The sequence below is a fragment of the Phascolarctos cinereus genome, unplaced genomic scaffold, assembly GCF_003287225.1.
Source record: "Phascolarctos cinereus isolate Bilbo 61053 unplaced genomic scaffold, phaCin_HiC Scaffold_849;HRSCAF=1501, whole genome shotgun sequence".
NCBI lineage: Eukaryota > Metazoa > Chordata > Mammalia > Diprotodontia > Phascolarctidae > Phascolarctos > Phascolarctos cinereus.
The window spans coordinates 1-12,010 of record NW_027556234.1 but is presented as its reverse complement, the minus strand read 5'-3'; the positions used below and the strand labels follow the sequence as shown (position 1 = coordinate 12,010).

At 38.0% G+C, this 12,010-nt stretch overlaps 1 pseudogene; it reads right to left on the bottom strand.

Annotated features, from left to right (window-relative positions):
- Positions 1 to 6,518: 6,518 nt before the first annotated feature.
- LOC110204672 (DNA repair endonuclease XPF pseudogene) lies at positions 6,519 to 7,491 on the bottom strand (annotated as a pseudogene).
- Between the last annotated feature and the right edge of the window lie 4,519 nt (positions 7,492 to 12,010).

Here is a 12,010-nt window from a genome sequence, read left to right as displayed (position 1 = left end):
TGTAATCTTTGGTTTATTTCATTTAAAATTTTTGCATCTATGTTCCTTTTGGAAATGGTCTATAATTTTCTTTCTCTGTTTGACTCTTCCTAGTTTAGGTATCAGCACATATTTGTATCAGAAAAAGAATTTGGTAAGACTCCTTCCTTGCCTGTTTTCCCAAATAGTCTATATAGAGTTGGAATTAATTATTTTTAAATGTTTGATAGAATTTGCTTGTAAATCACCTGGGCCTGGAGATTTTTTTCCTAGAAGTTCATGGATTGTTTGTTTAATTTCTTTTTCTGAAATGGGGTTGTTTAAGTAGTTTACTTCCTCTTTGTTAATCAAGGCAATTTATATTTTCATAAATATTCATCCTTTTCATTAAGATTGTCAAATTTATTGGCATAATGTTGGGCAAAAATGCAAAATATGCTCTCTCCACACTCGATGGGAAAGTGGAACTTTAGAGAACTATACATGAAACATCCACACATAAGGGGAGACACACAGAAAGAAGATGCGTGACTTGGGCATACACATGAAGGAACTACTGTCTTCAACAATATAAAATTGCCAAAAGTATTCTATGAATATGGTTGTGTGGCTGCTGAATATGTTCGCTTACTAGGCATTTAACTCTGCTACTTCTGTGATACTTTCTCAAACACTGTTAGGCTTCTGTCCACTCCAGCTTGTATCTATTTCAGTTATTCTAGATCACTTAATACTGAAGCATATCTACTATGGATGTCATGATTTTAGCTCTTTCACCAGTTCTTTTAGCAACTTTGCCATTTAATTGGTGTGTGTGTGTGTGTGTGTGTGTGTGTGTGTGTGTGAGAGAGAGAGAGAGAGAGAGAGAGAGAGAGAGAGAGAGAGAGAGAGAGAGAGAGAGAGAGAGAGAGTTGTGTTTAATAAACCTTTCCCCTTCAGAGAAGTGTCTATTTTTCCAATTTTTCTTTCAGCCTCCTTCTTTGCCTCAGGTTTTCAGCTGTTTGCTACTTTAGAAAAAAAAATCTTTATTTTCTGTTCTAAGTTCTCTCCCTCCACTCCCACTCTGACCCTTCCCATTGAGAATACAAGAAATATGATACGTATTACATACAAGAAGACATGCAAAACATATTTCTGCTTTATCCATGTTCTGAAACAAAAGTTAGAAATAAATGAAAGGAAAAAAATATCCTAACCTTTCCTCTGAGTTCATCAGTTCTCTATCTGGAGATGGATAGCATTTTTTCATCATGGTCCTTTGTGTTGTGGTAGATCACCGTATTGATCGATACTAAGTCTTTCACAGTTTATTATCATTGCAGTATTTCTGTTGCTGTGTAGATTATTCTCTTGGTTGTCTTCACTTTGATTGCATCAGCCCATGTAAGTCTTCCCAGGGGTTTCCTGAAACTTTCTCCTTATGATTTCTTACAGCAAAATAGTATTTCATCATATTCTTATACCATAACTTGTTCAGCCATTCTATTGAAATCTGCTCTTTAAACTCTTCTTAGAACACTTTGGTTAATGATGTCTCTAAACTTCTGTTAAATCTATTGTCTTCTACAGTCTTCCAAGTCTCCGTTCAACTCCCTCATAAATTAGGACTTATTATCACTAGGGCAAATATCCCCAAGGATTTTCTTCTTCAATTAGAAGAGAGATTGAGAAACACAGTGTTAAAAATGTTTTACCCTCATGGCAGTATTCTTCTGTCCTATGCACATAATATTAATGTATACTTCTTGGTTGACCCACAAATGGAAGAATAGACTTTGTCTCTGATCCTCATGACCTACTAAATCTCTCCAAAATAGGAAGTATTTGCAGCTTTTGCTCCAAGACATCAATAAACTTATTGAGATAAAAATCAGTGAACATTGCAGTGAAGTCTAATCCCTAACCTGATGTCTAAATCCCTTACAGAATCCAAAATCTAGCAGAGCTCATGCTCCATGATTTTTTTTGGCAATTTCCTTGCTGCTGCTAAATCTGCCAGGGAATTCCTCCTCTTCTCATCTCATCCCCATTCACCATTTTGAAGTAACAAAACAACAGAATTCAATTGTCCTTCTGTCCACACCTTGTTTGGAGAAGGTGGAGATACAAGAATATGGGCAGCCTGCTTTGATCAGGGTGGCAGCATCCTTGCTATAGTTCAATAACTCTCAGAGAATCAAGGAGCAGAAAGAAAGACAGGACACCAGTGTTTGTGTGTCTGGGTTCATTGGGCCTGAAAGAAAGGTCACTGTTATGCAGCTTGGTCCAGTTTCATCCCACAAAAGACAGTTTGGCTGAGATTTGGGCTAGTGAAAAGTGTCGGAGGAGGCTGAGACAACTTTGAGGTCGAACCTTGGAGACTTCCATCAAAAGGAAAGGGATTATGGAGTATGGGGAGGAGATGAAATTGTGAAAGATTCCAGGAAGAATAAAATTCAACTTAAACTTAAACACTAGTAGATAAATCAACAGGGGAGATGTTAATAACAGAAGTAGCTCCAGGTCATCTAAATGAGAATAAACATGTGTAAATAAATATTGCAAGACTAAGGAAAATGAATTAATATCTGACAGACAGAGGATCCTGTGGATTCATTAGGGATCATGAACTATAGTTCAGATGTCCTGAATGGTTCAAGAGAGGCATAATAATTGTGAAAACAGAATTAATGCCTGCAGTATAAATATATTGCAGAATAGAAAGCTGGAACCAGTATGTAAATCTCACCAGAGAACAAAAGAGAGGACATGGCTGAGGTTTTTTCTTTGACATTTCTACAATACTGATGTGATTTGACTTCATGTGTATTTTGGGATCAACAATGAAGAAATGACACTTCTGCACATGCATAGGAGGGCATTTGATGTATTTTTCCTTTTAAAAGTTATTCTGGTGGCAGCCAAGTGGTGCAGTGGATAGAGCACTAGCCCTGAAGTCAGGAGGACCTGAGTTCAAATGTGGCATCAGACCAACACTTGCACTTACTAGCTGTGTGACCCTGGGCAAGTCACTTAATCCCAACTGCCTGAAAAGAAAAAAAAATATTCTGGATCCATAAGTCCCAATGCATGATGCCTATCTTGGTCTCTGAGCAGAAAAGAATTTTAAGCAGATAAGAGTCCATCAATCATTTTACTGGGTTTGGTTTCCAAATGGTCACTATCTTTGACACACTGAGATTATTGGGTGTGTGTTACCTGGAACTGAGTATTGCAGTGGTGGTATATCTAATGTGCCTGGTCCCTGTAAGAAGCCAAATGCTTTTTTGTCATTGATTTTTTTTAACTGGTAATAATTCCTTTCTGAAAGTATGAACTGGTAAGCAGAACTCTTCTTTTACATATCACTAACTTCTATCTTGTGAGACTGTTTAGCCTGAGTCACACATTTTAGTCTGTCAGTCATTTAGACTGTGGATTGTATTCCTTCATTTTTGAAGAGGACTAAGGACATCACAGGGTGTATTGATTTGTTTGTAAATTGAATTTAAGTGAGGCAGAGTTCAGAAAAATTTCAGTCTTACATTCTCTTCCAGAGTCATAGAACTCCAGTGGCAAGAAAAAAGTCAAGACCAGTGGTGATGGCCTGAGATGTAGTGGATAGCCTTAGTGTTTTTGATATGTGACCAACCTCTGAGCACTTCATAGGACCTACTTCACCTGCCTTCATGGACTTCAGAACTAACTGTTCTCATCCACCAATTCTACTGTGGAAATCTTCAAATGCTTTGGATAGATAGCCTCCTGACTGACAGGTCTGAGGCCAGAACAGGTTTCTTTGGTGTGTGTACACCTCTAGCAAAAGCTCTTTGTGTGAATAAATTCTTCACAGTTTGCCATAAAGAAAACTCTGAGGAGTGTGGGTAGAAGGAGGTTTCTGTCTAGGGAAGTTTTAGGTTTTGTTACACCCATGCTACCATCTGCACAAAAACTCGACTGTAAATCTCCCAGGGGAAAAAAGATCACTGACACAGGATGCATTAGAGCTCAGGGCTTGGATAGTTGAGTTTTTGATTGGAGATCTATCACTGTGGTATATAGTACCAATACTACTAGTACAATAACACAGTGATACAGCCCAGCACACAATCTCCCTCCTTCAGAGCATTCTCTTTTTTTAAATTTATTACTTTATTTTGATTTAACAATCACTTCCATATGCTTTTGAGTTGAAAATTTTTCTCCCTCTTCCTGCCCCCCCACCTTCCCCAGACAGCACACAATCTGATATAGGCTATACATTTATATTCCCATTATCACTTTAGTGATGTTGTAAGTAAAAATTGAAACCAATAGGAGGAACCATCAGAAAGATGAAACAAAACGCAACAGAAGGTAAAAATAAGTGAAACCCATCTGACTTACATAGTTCTTTCTTTGGATGTGGACAGCATTTTCTGTCCCGAGGCCTGGAGATGTCTTAGATCCTTGTAATGCTGAGAAGGGTCCAGTTTAACAATACTAGTCATCGCACAAGTGGCTGTTTCTGTGCACAAAGTCCTCTTGGTTCTGCTCACTTCACTCAGCATCAGACCATATAAGTGTTTCTAGGTTTTTCTGAAGTCAGCCTGTTCATCCTTTCTTATAGCACAATAGTATTCCATTACATTCATACACCACAACTTGCTTAGCCATTCCCCAATTGATGGGCATCCTCTCAAATTCCAGTTTTTCGATGCCACAAAAAGAGCTGCTAGGAATATTTTTGTACATGTTGGTCTTTTTCCCATTTGTATGATCTCTTTGGGATATAGCCCTAGAAGTGCTATTGCTGGATCAAAGGGTATGCATGTTTTTGTAGCCCTTTGGGCATAATTCCAAATTGTTCTCCAAAATGGTTGGGTCATTTCACAACTCCACCAACAGTGGAATAGTGTTCCAATTTTCCCACATCTTTTCCAACATTTATCATTTTCCTGTTTTGTCGTGTTGGCCAATCTCCTTCAGAGCATTCATGTGGAGCCTTCAGGAGGCTCAGGATTATTTATTATCCAGACATTCTATTTATTAACCAGAATGAAGAGAGGAGAGAGTAGCAAAACTAAGAGGTGGAAATGTAATTCCGTGAGTTTTGTATAGGGAGGGATACAGAAAAGTAATGATTTCTGCAATTCTTTTGGTATCCTTGACTGGTATTGACTCTAACAGGGAGGATAAAGAAAATTATAGATGATTATTCTTTGTTATGTTATTTTGTGGTATTTACCTTTTGCTACATTCTATGTCTATATGTACTATGTCATGTATCTATGTCTACTTTGGACCCCAAACTTGTCAGGATGAGTCATGTGGCTTTACTTGTCAGCCCTGTTGCTGAGAACTCACCTATGTTGCAGGGTCCCTTGTGATCACTGGGGCAGTTGATGGTGACCTGGTAGAACAGGATAGATAGTATCTGAGTAGATTATGATAGGAGAGAGGATTGATGGAGAGACTGGGAGATCTGTTCTTCCAACTTTTATTCTCTCCTTCCTCATCACATCCTTCATATTACTGCTACCCCTATCTTCCTAATCTGCGGTTCTGATAATGCTACTGCCCTGGAATATCTTCAGTGGTTCCCTATTGTTTATTGAATAATGTCTAAACTGCTTAACCTAGAATTCAAGGTCTTCTAACCTTATGCTTCCTTTCTAGGCTTACTGTCCCCTATACATGTCCAGCCCAGATGGACTACTTATTATTCCTTAGTATGTCCTGCACTTCCACCTTCCAAGATTTTGCTTATTCAGTTCATCATTTACTGAACAGTTGAAGCTGTAGGGTGGACAGCAGCCACACCCCAGTAAACCCATCTAGGCAGATGGGCTAAACCAGATTGATGGTAACTGACAGGTCTCAAATCCACTGATGATAGTTCCTGATTTTTTTTGGCAGGTAGACTTCTAAATGTTTTACCATGTCTACTGTAACTTTAAATGGAATTTCTCCTTCTATCTCTTGCTGTTGGGCTTTATAAGTAATATATAGATATATGATGATTTATGTGTGCTTATTTTATGTCCTGCAACTTTGGTGAATGTGTTTATTATTTCAAGTAATTTTTTAGTTGATTCTCTAGGATTCTCTAAGTATACCATCATATCACCTGCATAGGGTAATAGCTTTGTATCTTCCTTTCCTATTTTAATTCCTTCAATTTCTTTTTCTTCTCTTATTGTTAAAGCTAATATTCTAAGATAGTGAATAACATTGGTGACAATAGACATCTTTTTTCACCCTCAATCTTATTGGAAATGCTTCTAGTTTATCCCCATTACATATAATGTTTCCTCTATTTTGGCCTCCATGAATCTAAAGGTCCCATGCAAGGTTTTAAAGAAAATTAAAAGAGTTCTCAAGCCACCTGAGCGTAATTTTGGTGGAAAACAACAGGGACCTGTCAAACAAACTCTCTCCATGTTACCAAAGTATTATAACTGTATAGACTACAGATTCCTATCTCCATGTTCTAGCTGGCACGTTCAACAGTAACAATATCATGCAAAACCTACATGTAAAATGGTTATTATACACCTGATTATAGCAGATAGTAGTAATCATAAAAATATGCCACATAACACAGCAATTTACCTTGGCCACAAGTGTAAGTTCCTTACAAAAAGATTTCTCATTACTCTTTCCACGTGACAAAAGCCAGTATGAAAGGCAACAGCGTTATCTGAGGAAACTTTAATGAAACCGTGTCCATTTTTTTGATGAAAGAGAGGCAAGGTAAAGGCTTCCTGACAAGAGTCTATGATTCTGTGAGCTTTATAGACCAAGATGGCAGTAATCAAATCTGAAGGAATTCTGTCAGTCAAGAAATCTAGCACAAGAATTCGACTTGTTACAAATAGAACACCACCTTGGATATAAACCTCATATCTACTTCCACTTGCAATTTCATTTGTCACAAGTCGAGGAAGGTGTTCAACTTCCTCTAACTTCAGTTGATTGATAAAATACTCCTCCTCTGCCGGCTGAGTGTTGAGCACCAGCACCGGGCACCCCGGGTGGCAGTGCAGCCGGATGAAGTGGTAGAGGAGCCGGTCTGCACCGAGCCCGCGGGCACACACCACCAGCCCATCCGCTTCTAACAGCTCCAGCACCAGCTGTCTCTCGCATTCCAGAAGCGGCGCCATGGCCGCCCCCAGCAGCCGGCACAGGAGCTCCTTTTTCGGCAACTATGGAGATAATCATGCGGTTTCTCTTAGTTCTGTTGTTGATTTGGTCAATTATGGTGATAGTTTTCTGATATCGATCCAGCCCTGCATTCTTGGTATAAATCCTACCTGGTCATAGCGTATTATTCTTGTGATAAGTTACTGTAATCTATTTGCTAATATCTTATTTAAAATTTTTGCATCTGTATTCATTAGGGAAATTAGTCTATAATTTTCTTTCTCTGTTTTGATTCTTCCCGGTTTACATATCAGCACCATATTTGCATCATAAAAAGAATTTGGTAGGACTCCTTCTTCACCTACTTTCCCAAATAGTTTATGTAGTATTGGAATTAATTGTTCTTGAAATGTTTGAGAATTCACTTGTAAATCCATCGTCCTGGAGAATTTTTCCTAGGGAGTTCGTTGATGATTTGTTCAATTTCTTTTTCTGAAATGAGGCTATTTAAGTATTTTATTTCCTCTTCTTTTAATCTGGGCAATTTATATTTTGTAATATTCATCCATTTCACTAAAATTGTGAAATTTATTGCCATACAGTTGGGCAAAATAACTCCAATTTATTGTTTTGATTTCCTCTTCATTATTGTTGAATTCACCCTTTTCATTTTTAATGCTGTTAACTTGATTTTCTTTTTTCTCTTTTTTTAAAAAATTAACCAAAGGTTTGTCTATTTTATTGATTTTTTCATAAAACCAGCTGTTAGTTTTATTTAACACTTCAATAGTTTTCAATTTCAAATTTCTTAATTTCTCTTTTGGTTTTTAGTATTTCTAATCTGGTATTCAATTGGACATCTTTAATGTGTTTTTCCTAGGTTTTTTACTTGAACGCCTAATTCATTGATCTCTTCTTAATTTTATTCATGTAACCATTAAGGGACATAAAACGTCCCCCAAAAACCGCTTTTCCCACATCCCATAAGTTTGGAATGTGTCTCATTATTGTCATTATCCTAGATGTAGTTATTGATTGTTTCTATGATTTGTTTTTTCACCCACTCATTCTTTGGGAGTAGACTACTAATTTTTGTCTATCCTTCCATGGCCCTTTATTACACATAGTTTTTACTGTATTATAATCTGAAAAGGATGCATTTAATATTTTCTACCTTCCTGCATTGGATTTTGAGGTTTTCATGCCCTGTTACATGGTCAATTTTTGTGTAGGTGCCATGTACTGCCTAGAAAAAGGTATTGTCCTTTCTATCTCCAATTTTTTCCGGAGGTCAATCACATGCAACTTTTCTAAAATTCTATGCATTTGCTTGACTTCTTTCTTGTTTATTTTGTGGTTATATCTATCTAGTTATGAGAGGGAGAAGTTGAGGTCCTCCACTTGTATAGCTTTGTCATCTATTTCCTCCTTTAACTCCCTTATCTTCTCCTCTAAGAATTTGGATGCTATACCACTTGGTGCATGTATTTTTAGTAATGATGTTACTTCATTGTCTATGTACCTTTTAGGAGGACGTAGTCTCCTCCCTTATCTCCTTTATTTAGATTTATTTTTTCTTTTGCTTTGTCTGAGATAAGGATTGCTACCGCTGCTTTTTTTTTTACTTCAGCTGAAGCATAATATATTCTGCTCCAGCCTTTTACCTTTACTCTGCATATCCCTCTGCTTGAAATGTGTTTATTGTAATCAACATATTGTAGGATACAACAACATATATGTGGGCTTAATCCATTCTGTTATCTCCTCCCATTTTGTAGGAGAGTTCATCCCATTCACATTCCCAGTCATAATTATTATCTGTGTCTTTCTCTCCATCTTATTTCTCCCCTGTTTATGTTTTTCTCTCTCCTTTCTCCATTTCCCTCCTCACTAGAGTTTTTTTTGACCACCACCTCCCTCAGGCTGCCCTCTCTTCTCTCAGCCACTTCTATTTTCTTCCCCTTTACCCTTAATACTTCCTCCCTCCCTTCTATTCACTGCTTCCTTTTTTTTTTTCTTTCCCCTCCCACTTCCTACAAAGTAAGTTAGATTTCTATAGTGAATTGATTTGTTATTCCCATTTTGATCCAAATCTGATGCTGAAACCATGCTCATCTCCTTCCTTTCTTTCCCTCTACTCTAATAGGTTTTTGAGCGTTTTCATGTGATGCAATTTACCTTTGTCTGCCTCTTCCTTTCCTCTGTCCTGGTACAATCCCTTTTTGTCACTTCATTATACTTTTTTATCATCACATCAAAGTCTACATATACCCATCCTCTGTCTATGTGTATCCCTTTTAAATGTCATAATAACAACAGTTCTCAAGAATTACAAGTGTCATCTTCCCTTGTAGGGATGTAAACAATTTGCTCTTATTAATAACATGTTGTTTTTTCTTTCTAGTTTACTTTTTAAAAAAATACATTTATTTACTTTAAGTTTTCAGCTTTTACTTCCACAAGATTTCGAGTTCCAAATTTTCATCCAATCTCGCCCTCCCCCCATGTGAAGATGGCATGCATTCTGAATAACCCTTCCCTAGTCTGCCCTCTCTTCTATCTCTCCCCCCTTTTCTTATCCCCTTCCCCTTCTATTTTCCTGTGGGGCAGGATAGATTTCTGTATTTAATTTCTTGTATTTCTTATTTCCCAGTTGCATGTGAAAACAATTTTAACATATGTTTTTAAAACTTTGGGTTCCAATTTTCTCCCTTTCTCCCCCACCCCCCCCCCTCATTCAAAAGGCAAGCAACTCAATATAGGTTAACGTGTGCAGTTATGCAAAACAGTTCCATAATAGACATGCTGTGAAACACTAAGTCTATTTCCCTTAATCCTATCCTGTAACCCCCCATTTATTCTATTCTTTCTTTTGACCCTGTCCCTCCTCAGAAGTATTTGCTTATGATTACCCCCTTTCCCAGTCTGCCCTCCTCTCTATCATCCCCCTGCTCTCTTGTCCCCCCCACCCCCATTTTTCTGTAAGGTAAGACAAATTTCCATCCTTATTGGGTGGGTATGTTATTCTTTCCTTAAGCCAAATCCTATGAGAATAAGACTCACTCATTCCCTCTCACCTTCCTCCATTTCCCCTCCATTGTATGAGCCTTTTCTTTACTGTTTTTTTTGGGATAATTTACTCCATTCTACCTCTCCCTTTCTCCTTCTCCTAGTATAAACCTCTCTCATCCCTTAATTCTATTCTCCAGATATGACCCCTTCATCTTCAACTCACCCTGTGCCCTCTCTCTCTCTCTCTCTCTTTTTTTTTTTTTGCTCCAGCTACCCTAATACTAACAAAGGGTCTCATGAGTTATAAATATCTTTTCATGCAGGAATGTAAACAGTTCAACCTTAATAAGTCTCTTATGATTTCTCTTTCCTGTTTACCTCTTCATGTTCCACTTGAGTCTTGTATTTGAAAGTCAAATTTTCTATTCAGCTCTGGTCTTTTTATTCAAAATGCTTGAAAGTCCTCTATTTCACTGAATGACCATTTTTCCCACTGAAGGATTATACTCAGTTGTGCTGGGTAGGTGATTCTTGGTTGTAATCCTATCTCCTTTGCCCTCTGGAATATTATATTCCATGCCCTGTGGTCCTTTAATGCAGAAGCTGTAAATCTTGTGTTATCCTGATTGTGTTTCCACAGTAAATGAATTTTTCTTTCTGGCTGCTTGCAATATTTTCTCCTTGAGCTGGGAACTCTGGAATTTGGCTATAATGTTCCTAGGAATTTTCCTTTGGGCATCTCTTTCCAGAGGAGATTGGGAGATTCTTTCAATTTCTATTTTGCCTCTGGTTCTAAAATATCAGGGCAGTTTTCCTTGATAATTTCTCCCAAGATGATGGCTAGGCTCTTTTTTTGGTCATGGCTTTCAGATAGTCCAATAAGTTTAAAATTCTCTCTCCTGGACTTATTTTCCAGGTCAGTTGTTTTTTTGAAATGAGATATATCATGTTGTTTTCTAATTTTTCATTCTTTTGGATTTGTTTTACAGTGTCTTGCTTTCTTATTAAGTCACTAGCTTCCAATTGCTCTATTCTAATTTTTAAGGAAGTATTTTCTTCAGTAATCTTTTGGACCTCCTTTTCCACTTGTCCAGTTTTGCTTTTAGGGCATTCTTCTCCTCATTGGCTTTTGGGACCTCTTTTGCCATTTGGGTTAGGCTATTTTTTAAAGTGTTATTTTCTTCAATTTTTGGGTTGTCTCCTTTAGCAAGCTGTTGACTTGTTTTTCATGATTTTCTTGCATCACTCTCATTCCTCTTCTCAGCTTTTCCTCAACTTCTCTTACTTGCTTCTCAAAATCCCTTTTGAGCTTTTCCAAGGCCTGGGACTGATTCCTATTTTTCTTGGAGGCTTTGGATGTAGGAGCTCTAACTTTGTTGTCTTCTTCTGGTTGTATGTTTTGATCTTCTTTGCCACCAAATTAGGATGATATAGTCTGTCTCTTTTGTTGAGGTTTGCTCATGATCCCAGACAATGACTTGAGTTTCAAACTCTTTGTTAAGGTAAGAGTCTGTTTCCAATGTGGAGAATGTAGTGTCCCACGTTTTGGGGGTTTGTACAGCTGTTTTCAGAATACTTGTAGGACCTGTAAACTTTCAGATCTTCCAAGGTGGTATGATAAGGGGTGAGGTGTTTACTCCTTTCCTGGTCTATGAGTGACCACAAGCAGTCTTTTCTGTCTTGGAACTTTGAGGGCGATTTCCCCTCTACAGCAACTACAAGCTCCACCACGCCAGTGTTCCTCCTCCCCGCGCCAGAACTGTGACCCAGATTGAAGCACGGGCAAGGAAGAATTCTTGCCTCAGCACTGGCAAGAGATCCTGCAATCCCCCTCTGAGCAGCCACCCAATTCCCCCAGTCTGTGGGCCGGAAGTTCAGGACAGAGCCACTGCCCTGGGGCTCACACTCTGTGCTC